The 12040-nt window shown below is 41.5% G+C and overlaps 1 protein-coding gene across 1 annotated transcript in view; it reads left to right on the forward strand.

The window, feature by feature from the left end:
- Positions 1–1022: 1022 nt before the first annotated feature.
- Positions 1023–12040, forward strand: part of LOC122797946 (neoverrucotoxin subunit alpha-like) — a 244465-nt gene continuing 233447 nt past the window's right edge. Inside the window, exon 1 of the mRNA XM_044066467.1 lies at positions 1023–1122. The gene's annotated coding sequence lies outside the window, so the exon portion shown is untranslated. The remainder of the gene's footprint in view (positions 1123–12040) is intronic.

Below are 12040 nucleotides of genomic sequence, written 5' to 3' on the forward strand. Positions count from 1 at the left end.
ATATACCCCTGTCACTCTGATGTCAGGGAAGAAGCGACGACAACCGACGCCGGACCAAGACTGTGGAATTCAGCCGACGGAGGGACCGCCTGACGGCAGATAACCCAAGTGTGATGACTGCAGCTGTATGCGCACTCGAACATCTACATTTATGGTAGGTACAAAACTGTACTTTCTACCTGGTCAATACATACATGAAAGGGTCATGGAGGATATGGTGGGATTGAGGAGTCTAGGTGGTCAGCAGACTTGTGTAAATCTAGGTGCCAAAAATAAAATGTTTTCTCCTTTGCTTAAGAAGGTATTTAGAAAAGATTAAAAGTCCATGGGCACTGATAAATCGGAAAATCGGGATATGAATGGCTCGGTAAGGAAGATTTGGTAAAGACAGGAAGAAGTTAAAAGGAAGTGAGGACATCTAGCAAAGAGGTGGCTGGATTGTGTGAAAGATCTGCCACAGTCAGGCATAAGTGTTGAAGAAGGCAGGAGTGTGGCACTGAATCGACAGAGATGGCAACAGTTAACACAATATCCTGACCCCATGTAGAAAAAATAAGAAAAAGGGGGCTGATGATGGTGATGATGATGATAAAAAACCTGAGTCCCTTTAAAAAAAATGAAGGGAGTGATGAGATGTAATTGAACATTAACTGTTTTAGGTTCACGGGTAAGTAGTGGACTAGCTGTCTTTGCTGGCCATTTTAAGCCCAGCCAATTTACTTTTCAAAGGTGAGAATGAAACACTCTACCTTGTGTTGTGAGGTAAATAACTTAACCAACTCTGGATGTGCCAGGGCACATGTTCTTCACATAAGATGAGCAATAGTACATTATTATGAAAAAAACTCTTATTAAATTGTGATATAATTACAAGAATGTCAGTAAGGTATAAGCACATGCATCTTGGTATCATCTGACACTTTGGCACTGACAATATACTGTACATATTGTAACACAGAAGTGTACCTGTATAACGAGAATCTTGTAAAACAGTACATCTGCATTTAATTCTTTGCAGACAGGGAACAGAACTGTCTCATGAGTTCCTGCAGCTGCCATCTCTTGGACAACCCTTTGAACTTGGACTGCTGTATGACTGCAGAAGTCATTCCCTGATTTCAGGTATGTAATTACATTTTAAATGCTAATCTCTTCAATTTAGCTAATGTAATAGATTTTCCTTACTCAAGTTTGGCAAATTAAAATCAGACAATAACACTAGGAGTAGAAAACACTCCATTTGTGAAGCTGTCAGAATGCAGAATATAGAGGCCACAAAGGCACGAACTTGAGCCTTGCCACACATGGCAAGGAACACTACATGTCATGTGTCACAAGTGTGTAAAGATCTGACTCAAAGACTACGCTAATGTTTTAATGCACAATATGTGTGTTCACTGTTACAGGACACGGGGGACCACATAGGTGCTCTACAGATCATATGAAAAATACCAGACCATTAAAAAAACTCATGGATGAACATTATTTTATGCACTATATTCCACAATGAAATAGGTGCAGAATACATGGTAAACAGAGTATAAGTTCAGTCATCACTTACAGGGTAGGGTGTATGTATAAACAGGGACAATGCAATACCAAGCCAATGTAAATAAATAGAACATTAATTATAACAATTACAAAGTGTATGGTGTAAGGCGCACAACATACTACAGTAACAGGCTTGTTATTTGTCATACTTAAGTGTTGGATATCTTTTCCTTTCTTACCTCAAGCCTGCTTGCTTTACCTATCGTCTTTAACCTCAGAGACCAAGAGAGAGAGAGGTTGGCCCATTTCTACAAACACTTTCGTTCAGACTACACTCTATTAGTCATAGGTTCTCAGTCTTACCCCACAACTATGTCTTCCATGTCCTCATGACTTAGTTAAACTCACTGACTACTCAGTTTTCAGACCTCAGGTCAAGCATTTTCTAAATAAGTGGGATGAGTGCAACTGTCTGAATACAGGGCGTGTCACATGACCTTGTACTTCCCGCAAAGTAAGTCCATAACAAGAGACACCCTCTTATTGTCTTTCTACTTACATACCTATTCTGAACTGTCTGTTGCCACACCTGTAGATAACACCTAGCTGTTGTAATACAATTCTACAGAATGTAATCCTTCAGATCCTCAGTTGGAGGGTGACTAATCTGCACATGGTATACTTCTGACATACAGTTCAATAATTTATATTCAGGCTTTCTCTCCAACTGTTTCTGTTCCTCCTTCTCTCCTTTTTCTTTTTCTTGCTTCGTTTTATGTAAATCTTATATAAAATATTTTGCTTTTAAAACATTTGCTTGACTGCAGCAACCTCTGTGTATATGCAAAGTTTCCTATCCTGATGTATTTTGTAAATTAAAGTTATGCTGATGTACAGTTTTCAGTTGCTGTTCAAGTAAACTGGGCCAAGCTGCAGCTGGTCATTTGTGTCAATGCTCCACCCCAACAAAATAAATAAATAAATAATTAGCATGACCTGTGTACATACACAAGACAAGTTAAAAGGGATTTCAGCACTAGGTATCTGCAAAACTCAGTGTGCCTAGGCTAGACAGCAATGTTGACTGTCAAAGGGAACTACTTTAAAACAATGAAAACTTAAAATCCTGAAGTTCATATTACAGAGACCACAATTCTGAATACCCAGAAAACTGAACGTTTAAAATGTTCAGTGCTACTAAGACTGAAACCTCAAATGCTGATGTATGGGATACTGAGAACAATGCAGGAAGTAGTAAAAGTGTTTGTCAATGCAGGTATGTCTCTTTAAAACTCAGTTCTAAAAAATGGCGCCGGTGTGGTTGGCTTGCCGTTCGTTAGTCTCTTTTGTCGTTCCTTGTTTTTGTTTGTTTGCCGCGTGTGTTGTGCAAAATGTTGATTTAGCACTAGTGTACGATCGTCAAGTGCTTTTGGATATTGGTTCTTCTGCCGAATTTTTGGATTTGTCATTTTTGGTGAATGAATTTTGTAATGTACCCCCTACTTACCTGGATTGTTTGCTGGAGCATAGCGGAACGGTGCCATGTTTTTTTTATTATTCCAGGAGGAAGTTGAGGAAGCGTAGAAGGCGAGGCTGTCGAGGAGGTTGGCTGGTTAAGCTGAAGACTTTGGTGACTCCTTTTTCTGGTAGTTTGAGAATGGAAAGACGGATGCGTACTCGGCCCTCGGTGGATTGGAGGATGTTGGATTCTGTGGGCTTATGGAGTATTCCTGTCGTTGACTTTTCTATGGGGGATCGTGTTTCCCTTTCATGTTATCAGCGGTGTTGTCGGAGAGGGGTTGTTCTAGAGAATTTGCGACCAGTGCCTAAAGCTTTGAACGTTGTGGAGGCTTTGAATTTGAAGTGGGGTTTGGTTAATGCCAGGTCAGTGGTTAACAAAACATTTATTTTGAAAGAATTTTTTATGACACATGCTTTGGATGTGTTTTGTTTAACTGAGTCCTGGTTGACATCTGGTGAATGGAGTGCAGTGAATGAGTTGGTACCAGCTGATTGTGTTTTCATTAATGTACCAAGAGCATCTCGGCGTGGTGGTGGACTGGCAGTAGTTTGTAAAGCTAATTTACAAATTAAACAACTTTACCCCACTTCTATATTCAGCAGTTTTGAGCTGTGTTTATTTGAACTTGGACATTCAAGTCTGCTTTTTTGTGCAGTGATCTACAGAGCCCCGAGATATTATAGGAATTTTATTCAAGAATTTTCTGAGTTTCTAGCTGAATATGTCTTGAGATATGATCAGATTATGTTACTTGGGGATTTTAATATTCATGTGTGTTGTCCGGGAAAGCCACTTGTCTCGGAGTTTAATGATCTGGTAAATTCTTTTGGCTTAAATCAGTCCATTAGTGGGGCCACTCAGGAAAGTGGTCATACATTGGACCTTGTGCTATCATTTGGGTTCAATGTGACAAACTTGATTATTCAAGATGCTGTGTTTTTGGATCATAAGCCTATTTTATTTGATGTTATACTGCCTACAAACGTTGTTAAATCTGTTGCACCAGTAAGGCTTTGTCATTCTTTTAGTCAAGACACCTCAGTGAAGTTTTCGTCTTTATTTAGTGAGGTGTTGCCTTGTTTTCCAGAATATTTTTCATCTGACAGTCTGTTAAATTATTTTAATAAGACTTGTAAAGATATTCTGGATATTGTTGCACCATTACGCATGAAGAAGAAAAGTTCAGTGGTAAATTGGTGGTCAACGGACAGTACTAGAGCTGCAAGGAGGGAAGGCAGGAGATGTGAAAGGAAATGGAAAAAGAGCAGACTTCATGTGTTCCTAATTGCCTTTCGGGAAAGTTGGAAGGTTTATCAGGCTGCTGTATTATCTGCAAAGAGGACATATTATTCTAATCTTGTTAATGCCAATTCTCATAACCCGTGGGTTTTGTATGATGTAATTGATTCTGTTCTTAATGCACAAAATTATTTTCCAGTTCAGGCTTCAACCACAGTGTGTAATGAGTTTTTAAAATTTTTTTTTGGACAAGGTTTTGAGGTTGAGATTGGTTATATCTGCATGTTCTTTGCCGGATACATTTTTGTCCGTTTCGGAGAAGTTGTGTGTTTTTCAGCCAATAACTTTGGCTGATTTAACTAAATTGATGTCTGAAGTTAAGCTTAGTGGTTCTCCTGAGGATATTTTACCTCCTAGAGTTTTGAAGGATGTGTTTTCAACAGTAGCTCCAGTTTTGTTAGAAATAATTAATACCAGCTTGGTTTCTGGGGTTGTGCTTACTGATTTCAAAAGAGCAATCACTCATCCATTATTAAAGAAACCTGGGCTTGATGCATCTGTATTGTCTAATTATAGGCCAATCTCTAAGCTTCCTTTTTTAAGTAAAGTGATGGAGAGATGTGTCTATGGCCAGTTGTTAGATTTTCTAAATGAAAATAATTTTTTGGAAAACTTTCAATCTGGTTTTAAACCTATGCATAGTACTGAGACAGCTTTGCTAAAGGTTTTAAATTATGTTTTTCTTATCACTGATAGTGGAACATTTGTATTGCTTGCTTTGTTGGATTTAACAGCTGCCTTTGATACAGTGGACCATGAAATATTGTTGCATCGTCTTGAGCATTATGTGGGAATTACAGGCTTGGCCTTAAATTGGTTCCGATCTTACCTTCTAAATAGAATGGTGTGTGTTCAGATGGGCAGATTTACATCTGATTTTGCCCATCTTCCTTGGGGTGTTCCGCAGGGTTCAATATTGGGACCTTTATTGTTTTCTGTGTATATTTTGCCTTTAGGCGATATACTACGTAAACATGGTATTGATTTTCATTTATATGCTGATGATTGTCAATTATATTTACCTTTGGACGAGGCTGATGGTTGCTCAAATTCAAAGGTGTTGGATTGTTTGTGTGAGGTTAAGTTATGTATGGTAGAAAACTTTTTGAGTTTGAATGAAGGGAAGACAGAAGTAGTACTTTTTAGTCCTAGTTGCCATGCTGATTTTTCTATGGTGGACTGTGGTGTATTAACTTCTTATCTGAAGGATTCTGTTGTAAATCTGGGAGTGAAGATGGATAAAGATCTTTGCTTTAGGAGACATATAAATGGGGTGGTGTCACATTTTCTTTTTATCAGTTAAGGCGCTTGGCTAAGGTAAAACCATTCTTGTCTAAATGTGATCTTGAAGTTGTTGTACATGCATTTATAACCTCACGGCTTGATTATTGTAACTCTATTTTATTTGAAGTGAGTCATGGTGCTTTAGCCCATTTGCAGCTTGTTCAAAATGCTGCTGGGAAATTCTTGGAGGGCAAACGAAAGTTTGATCATGTAATGCCTGTATTGGCGGCATTACATTGGTTACCTGTTTTTTTCAAGATTCGTTTTAAAATTTTGTTATTGGTCTTTAAAGCGTTAAATGGTCTGGCGCCAGCATATTTGGCAGATATACTCCATGCTTATGTTCCCAATCGGTCACTTCGGTCAGAAGATCTGTCTCTACTTGTGGTTCCTCGGGTACGATTAAAGATGAGGGGTGATAGAGCTTTTTCAGTTGCAGCTCCAAAACTTTGGAATGAGCTTCCATTATATATTCGACAGTCTTCTTCTGTGACAATTTTTAAGCAAAATCTTAAAACTTATTTTTATGAATTGGCCTTTCATGAGGTAAAATGACTGTTAATGTTGTTTTGTTTTATGTTATTTGTTTATTTTTAGTTAATTTTAATTTTATATGTTATTTATTGTTTTTTGGTTATTGTTTTGTAAAGCACTTTGGTGGCATTTTATGTCTGTAAGGTGCTATATAAATAAATTTTGACTTGACTTAAAATTTTTGTAGTGTCTAAAAAAAATGGCGGATGTTTCATACAATACTTCCAGCAGTATTGGAAGTGTTTACACTACAATAAGTTCACAAAGAGATATATGCCCTTTTCCCCACCATAGTACGGTCCCGGAGTTGGCATATTTAGTTGGGAGTATAGCCCTCCACCTAGGTGGGTTATAGAGAGTATGGTCTGCAGAACAGAGGTAAGTTCATAGTTATTGCATTTAGGCAAGGTATAGGACGTGTTTTGAAGAAGTTAATAGTATGTTAATTTGTAGATGATTTATTAGATTACTAGTCATGTTTTAGTTTATAGAATTTGCAGTTAATTTCTTAAGAAATAGTTGCTGGTGTTCAAAGTGTAAAGTTTTGATGTCCTTCAAGAATGCAACTGCAGTCCGGACATATGGGTTGTCCTGCCTCAGGCAGCCCTTCGGTCGGCTGGATTCCAAAGTCTGGGTCTGGTGTCGGCTGATGTCACCTCCTCCCCGACGTCAGAGCGGCTGGGGTATAAAAGCATCAGCCGACGCCATCTTCTTCAGTCTTTCTTGCCACGTGGTGCCCGAAGCAGAAGCAGTTCGCAAGTGCCGGTCGGCCAGCTCCTGTGTTTTCAGATACCGAAATCATCAAAAAGCTAAGTACCCCGTTGGGGAACCTTTTCTTGCCTCAGCCGATGTCAGACAAAACTGAAAAAGTTAATAATTGTTTGTCTTGTGGTAAACAAATACCTCATAAGGACTTCCATTCTTACTGCCTTTCCTGCCTCGGCCCAGACCACGACGTCTCGTCCTGTGCTGCCTGTGCTTGCTTCAATAAGCGCACACTTAGGCGCCGGGCAGAATTTGCCGAAGACTTTTTTGGGGAAAATTTCTCCTATATCATGCCGTCGGAACTTCCGACAGCACACGTTTCCAAAAAACGGAAGGACCGGGACCGACCTTCACGGCCCGCGACTTCCACCGACACCACTCCTAAGCCTACCGCGAGTGCATCGGTCTCTTCGGAGGTGGTAATTCAACCGCTCCAGGCCGACGACACTGCTTTACCGCACACTTCGGTCCCGGAGGCTTCCCCGGTGCCAGTTGTTGTTTTTCTTCCTGAAACCGAAGCCCAAGATTTGCCTGACACCATACCGGTGGACAAAGTTACTCCAGCACGTGGGGCAGTTAGGCCTCCTGTGTCTATGTCCATCAAAGCCTACACAGGTGCTAAGACTGCCAGCCAGGCTAAGTCTCACCCTCCTAAATCTTTTACTCAGACTCCCACTTCGGATAAACAGATCATGACTTTAGCTGCAGATCTAATTTCTTTAATCAGGGGCTCTCAGGCTCATCCAGACAGAGGTTCTCAGCCGCCTTCAGACAAAAGGCCTAGGGTTGAGCAGACAGATACCCTTTCTTCAGATGAAGCCTCTGGTGAGTCAGGCCTTTCAGATTCCCAGGAAGAACCCTTCCCGGCCTACGAGGATTCTGATGCTGATGAATCCATTCCCTCTGCCTCTCCTCCTGAGGATATTTCTTTTGGGGAAGTTCTACACTCCATGAGAGAGCATTTTCAGTGGCAGGGCCAGGACTTCTCGGACTCCAGGAAAAGGCTTCGTACTTTCCTTAAGTTACCCGAGCACAGGCCTTTAGCTATACCCCCAGTGTTAGATGTATTGGATGATGTGTACTCAGACTCGAGTGCTTCTCCTGATTCTCTCCCTCCTGCTCCTGTCAAGCCAGACAGATATTACAGGGTTCCTGAAACTCATAAGCATCTCTTTAAGGCCCACTCTGTGGATCTAGAAACTATTTCTCAGGGGCCCAAAGGAGTGGCCACTTCCACGACCAAGAATCCTTTGCCCACAGACAGGGAAGCTAGGTCCCTGGAGAGGTGGGGTAAGAAAGTTTATACCTCTACCACCCTTGCCATGAGGGCTCTTAACTGTCTTTTTCATATGTTTCAGTATCAGGATTTTCTGATGGATGATTTGCAGAAAAAGTTAGCCTCTCCTGAGCCTTTAGATAGAAAGGCTTTGCAGGATTTGGTTCATAATACTCAGCAGGTTAGCAATCATTTTCTTCAGTGTGGTTATGATGCATTGGAAGCTTCATGTAGGGCAGCTATGACAGGGGCCGTCATACATAGACATGCTTGGTTAAAAGAATAGTCATTGCCAGACCATGTTAAAGTAAAGCTCTTAGATGCACCTCTGGAAAAAGACAAGCTATTTGGTGCTAATGCACAGGGTGTGTTGAAATCAATTGAGAAAAAGGCTAAATCAGTACAAACAGTCAAAGATTTCCTCCAGGTTCAGCCACCAAGGTTCAGCAGGAATTGGCCTTCGAAGAATTGGTCCTTTCCAGACACAACTAATCAGAGAAGTGGCACAGGGAGTTCTACTGCTCCACAGGGACAATCACAATGACTTGCCTTTGACACCGCCAACCAAGGCTCAAAGAGAAGCTCCTTTAGGCGGAAAGTTATCCTTATTTTCAAAAAATTGGCACGTTTTTACAAAGGACGGATGGATTTTGAACATAATAGGCAAAGGTTACAGGTTTCACTTCCATACCTTACCGACAAGACAAGGCATGCCAAACCTGCCACACAATCAAAGGGCAGAGGCACTCATACAAGTTTCAAAGCTACTACAAATCAAAGCAATAGAAAAGGTTCCTCCTCAGGAACAAGGCCAGGGATTCTACTCAAGACTGTTCCTTGTTCGAAGAAAAGAAAAGCAATGGAGACCTATACTGGACTTGTCCGCTCTAAACACTTTTCTCATTGTGCCAAAATTCAAAATGCTGACGTTACAGCAACTTCTTCCCATGCTGGGCAAGGGGTCTTGGCTGGTTACTCTGGACCTCAAGGAGGCATACCCGCATGTCCCAATCAGACACAGTTGCAGAAGATACCTCAGATTTCTTGCAGGGTCAGAGCATTGTCAATTCTCAGCATTGCCTTTTGGCTTATCTACTGCACCCAGAGTATTCACGAAATGCCTGGCATCAGTAATTGCACATTGCAGACTTCAGGGGATACAAATATACCCTTATCTGGACGACTGCCTTATACAAGCGGACAGCCAGCAAGCCTTGATAAGAAACTTGGACTATGTCATTCACTTACTACAGGCTTTGGGATACACAGTCAACATTCAAAAATCAAGACTACTGCCATCCCAACAAATAATTTTTCTAGGAGCCAAACTGGACACAAACTCACAAATGGATTTCCTCACAGAAGAAAAACAAGAACAATTACCAGATTACTTCAAAAGCCTAGCAAAGCACACCCAGATGACTGCAAGGAAAATCCTGCAGGCCCTGGGTTTCATGGCATCTTGCATTCTTCTGATCCCTCTGGCAAGACTACACATGAGAAGATTACAATGGTACCTAAAAAGTTTATGGTCTCAACACAACCACAACTTAGAAGAAATTATACCACTCATTCCATGTCTTTAAAAGGAATTTTTGTGGTGGACACAAGCAAGCCAGCTAAACAAAGGCATGCCCTTCAACAAACCTCAAGCAAGCCAAACTATTACAACAGACGCCTCAGATCATGGACGGGGGGTGCACATGGAGGGCAGATGCATTCAAGGGCAATGGGCACCCCGGGAAGTGCATCTACACATCAATCAAAAAGAGATGTTGGCAGTGATTCATGCAATCGAGGCCTTCGGAAAATTTCTTCAGCAAGGTCATCTGCTAATAAAGACAGACAACACCACTGTTATGTGGTACATAAACAAGCAGGGAGGCACTCATTCTTACCCCCTTTGCAGACTAACATTGACTCTTTAGGAAAAGTCCCTGAAACTGAACATACAGTTGCAATCCCAGTTTGTTCCAGGCAAGGACAATATTCTGACGGACAGTCTAAGCAGAAACATTATGGACCCCCACGAATGGATGTTGCATCCAGACATTTTTTCACAGATAACTCATGCATGGGGAAGGCCAGACATAGACCTCTTTGCCTCACACCACAATCATCATCTGAAAAAGTTCTGCTCAAGGACACACCATCCTCAAGCCTGGAGAATAGATGCTCTCTCCTTCAGTTGGAATTCTCTAACAATCTATGCATTCCCGCCTCTACCATTAATGACCAAGGTGTTACTGAAGATCAAAGCAGAACAACCGAAAGGCATTTTGATAGCTCCAGACTGGCCAAGACAACACTGGTACCCATTACTAAGGAGCATAACTCGCAGCAAACCATGGCCCCTGCCTCTATGGCCTCTGCTTATAACTCAGCACAATTACAGGACTGTTCATCCAAAGCTGCAAACATTGCAACTGACAGCTTGGAGGGTTATATGACTTCTCCCCATATTTCTCTCTCCAAAAAAGTTCAAGAGATCCTACTGGAAGCACGCAGGCCTTCTACCAGAAAAGCTTATTTAGCCAAATGGAAGAGGTTCAACATCTGGAAAGCCAACAAGGGTCAGGATGCATCAGTAATGAGCATCCCTCAGATTCTAGAATACTTGGCAGAAATGTTTCACAATGGCCTTTCATATTCTTCCATAAAAATACACGCTTCAGCAATTTCAGCAAAATACAACTGTGATCCACCTGTGTTTTCACATCCCTTGCTAAGACAGTTTCTAAGAGGGATAAAGAATATCAAACCTCCAAGAAAACCACCATGGGACCTCAATTTCATCTTGGAAAAATTAACTCTGCTTCCTTTTGAGCCAGCAGCATCTTCAGATTTGCAATTTCTCTCCTGGAAAACAGTTTTCCTGTTGGCAATTACTTCAGCAAGAAGAGTCTCGGAGATACAGGCCCTCATGACAGTACCTCCATTTCTCATTTTTCATCAGGACAAAGTCTCTTTAAGAACCAATCCTTCATTCATGCCAAAAGTGATATCCAGGGTTTCTCTAAACCAACCAATTCACCTGCCTACTTTCTTTCCCAATCCTCAAAATAAAGGAGAAAAACTTCGGCACACTTTGGACATACACAGACAATTGCGCTACTACTTGGATAGAACAAAGGCCAACAGAAAGTCTGACCAACTATTTATAGCTTACGCTCCTGGAGTACAAGGGAAGGCAATTTCCAAACAAACAATTTCAAAATGGATTGGAAACTGCATCAGATTCTGCTACTCTTTCCATGGAAAAGGTGTGCCAGCCAATATCAGGCCACACTCCACCAGAGCTACAGCCACCTCCACAGCCTTTTTAAGAGGAGTGGCTACAAAGGACATTCGAGAAGCTGCTACATGGAGCTCCATGCATACATTTTCCAAGCACTACAACCTGCCTTTATATTCCAGATCCCGAACAGGCTTTGCTTCTGCAGTCCTGCAGGGCATTTTAGCTACACCATCATTATCTTAGATCCTACCACCCCCAGCTTGGCTGTGGTATTCAACCCATATGTCAGGACTGCAGTTGCATTCTTGAAGGACATAGTACAGTTTTGTACCTACCATAAATGTAGATGTCCGGTAGATATGCAACTGCAGTCAGGTTTTCCCTCCCTCCTACCCCTCTGTAATTATCTTTTTGGGTCCACTCCCCCCTTTTTCATATTAGCTGGGGATAGTATTTATGGTGCATCTGTTTATTACTGTTGTGCATGTCTGGAATTTTATCCATTCTCTAAATTTAGCCTTCCTTGGAGGGCGCCTGGCATCTGGGGCAATAAACACTGAAGAAGATGGCGTCGGCTGATGCTTTTATACCCCAGCCGCTCTGCCGTCGGGGAGGAGGCGACATCAGCCGA

The sequence above is a fragment of the Protopterus annectens genome, chromosome 3.part1, assembly GCF_019279795.1.
Source record: "Protopterus annectens isolate FY-2018-M chromosome 3.part1, PAN1.0, whole genome shotgun sequence".
NCBI classification, from domain to species: Eukaryota; Metazoa; Chordata; order Ceratodontiformes; family Protopteridae; genus Protopterus; species Protopterus annectens.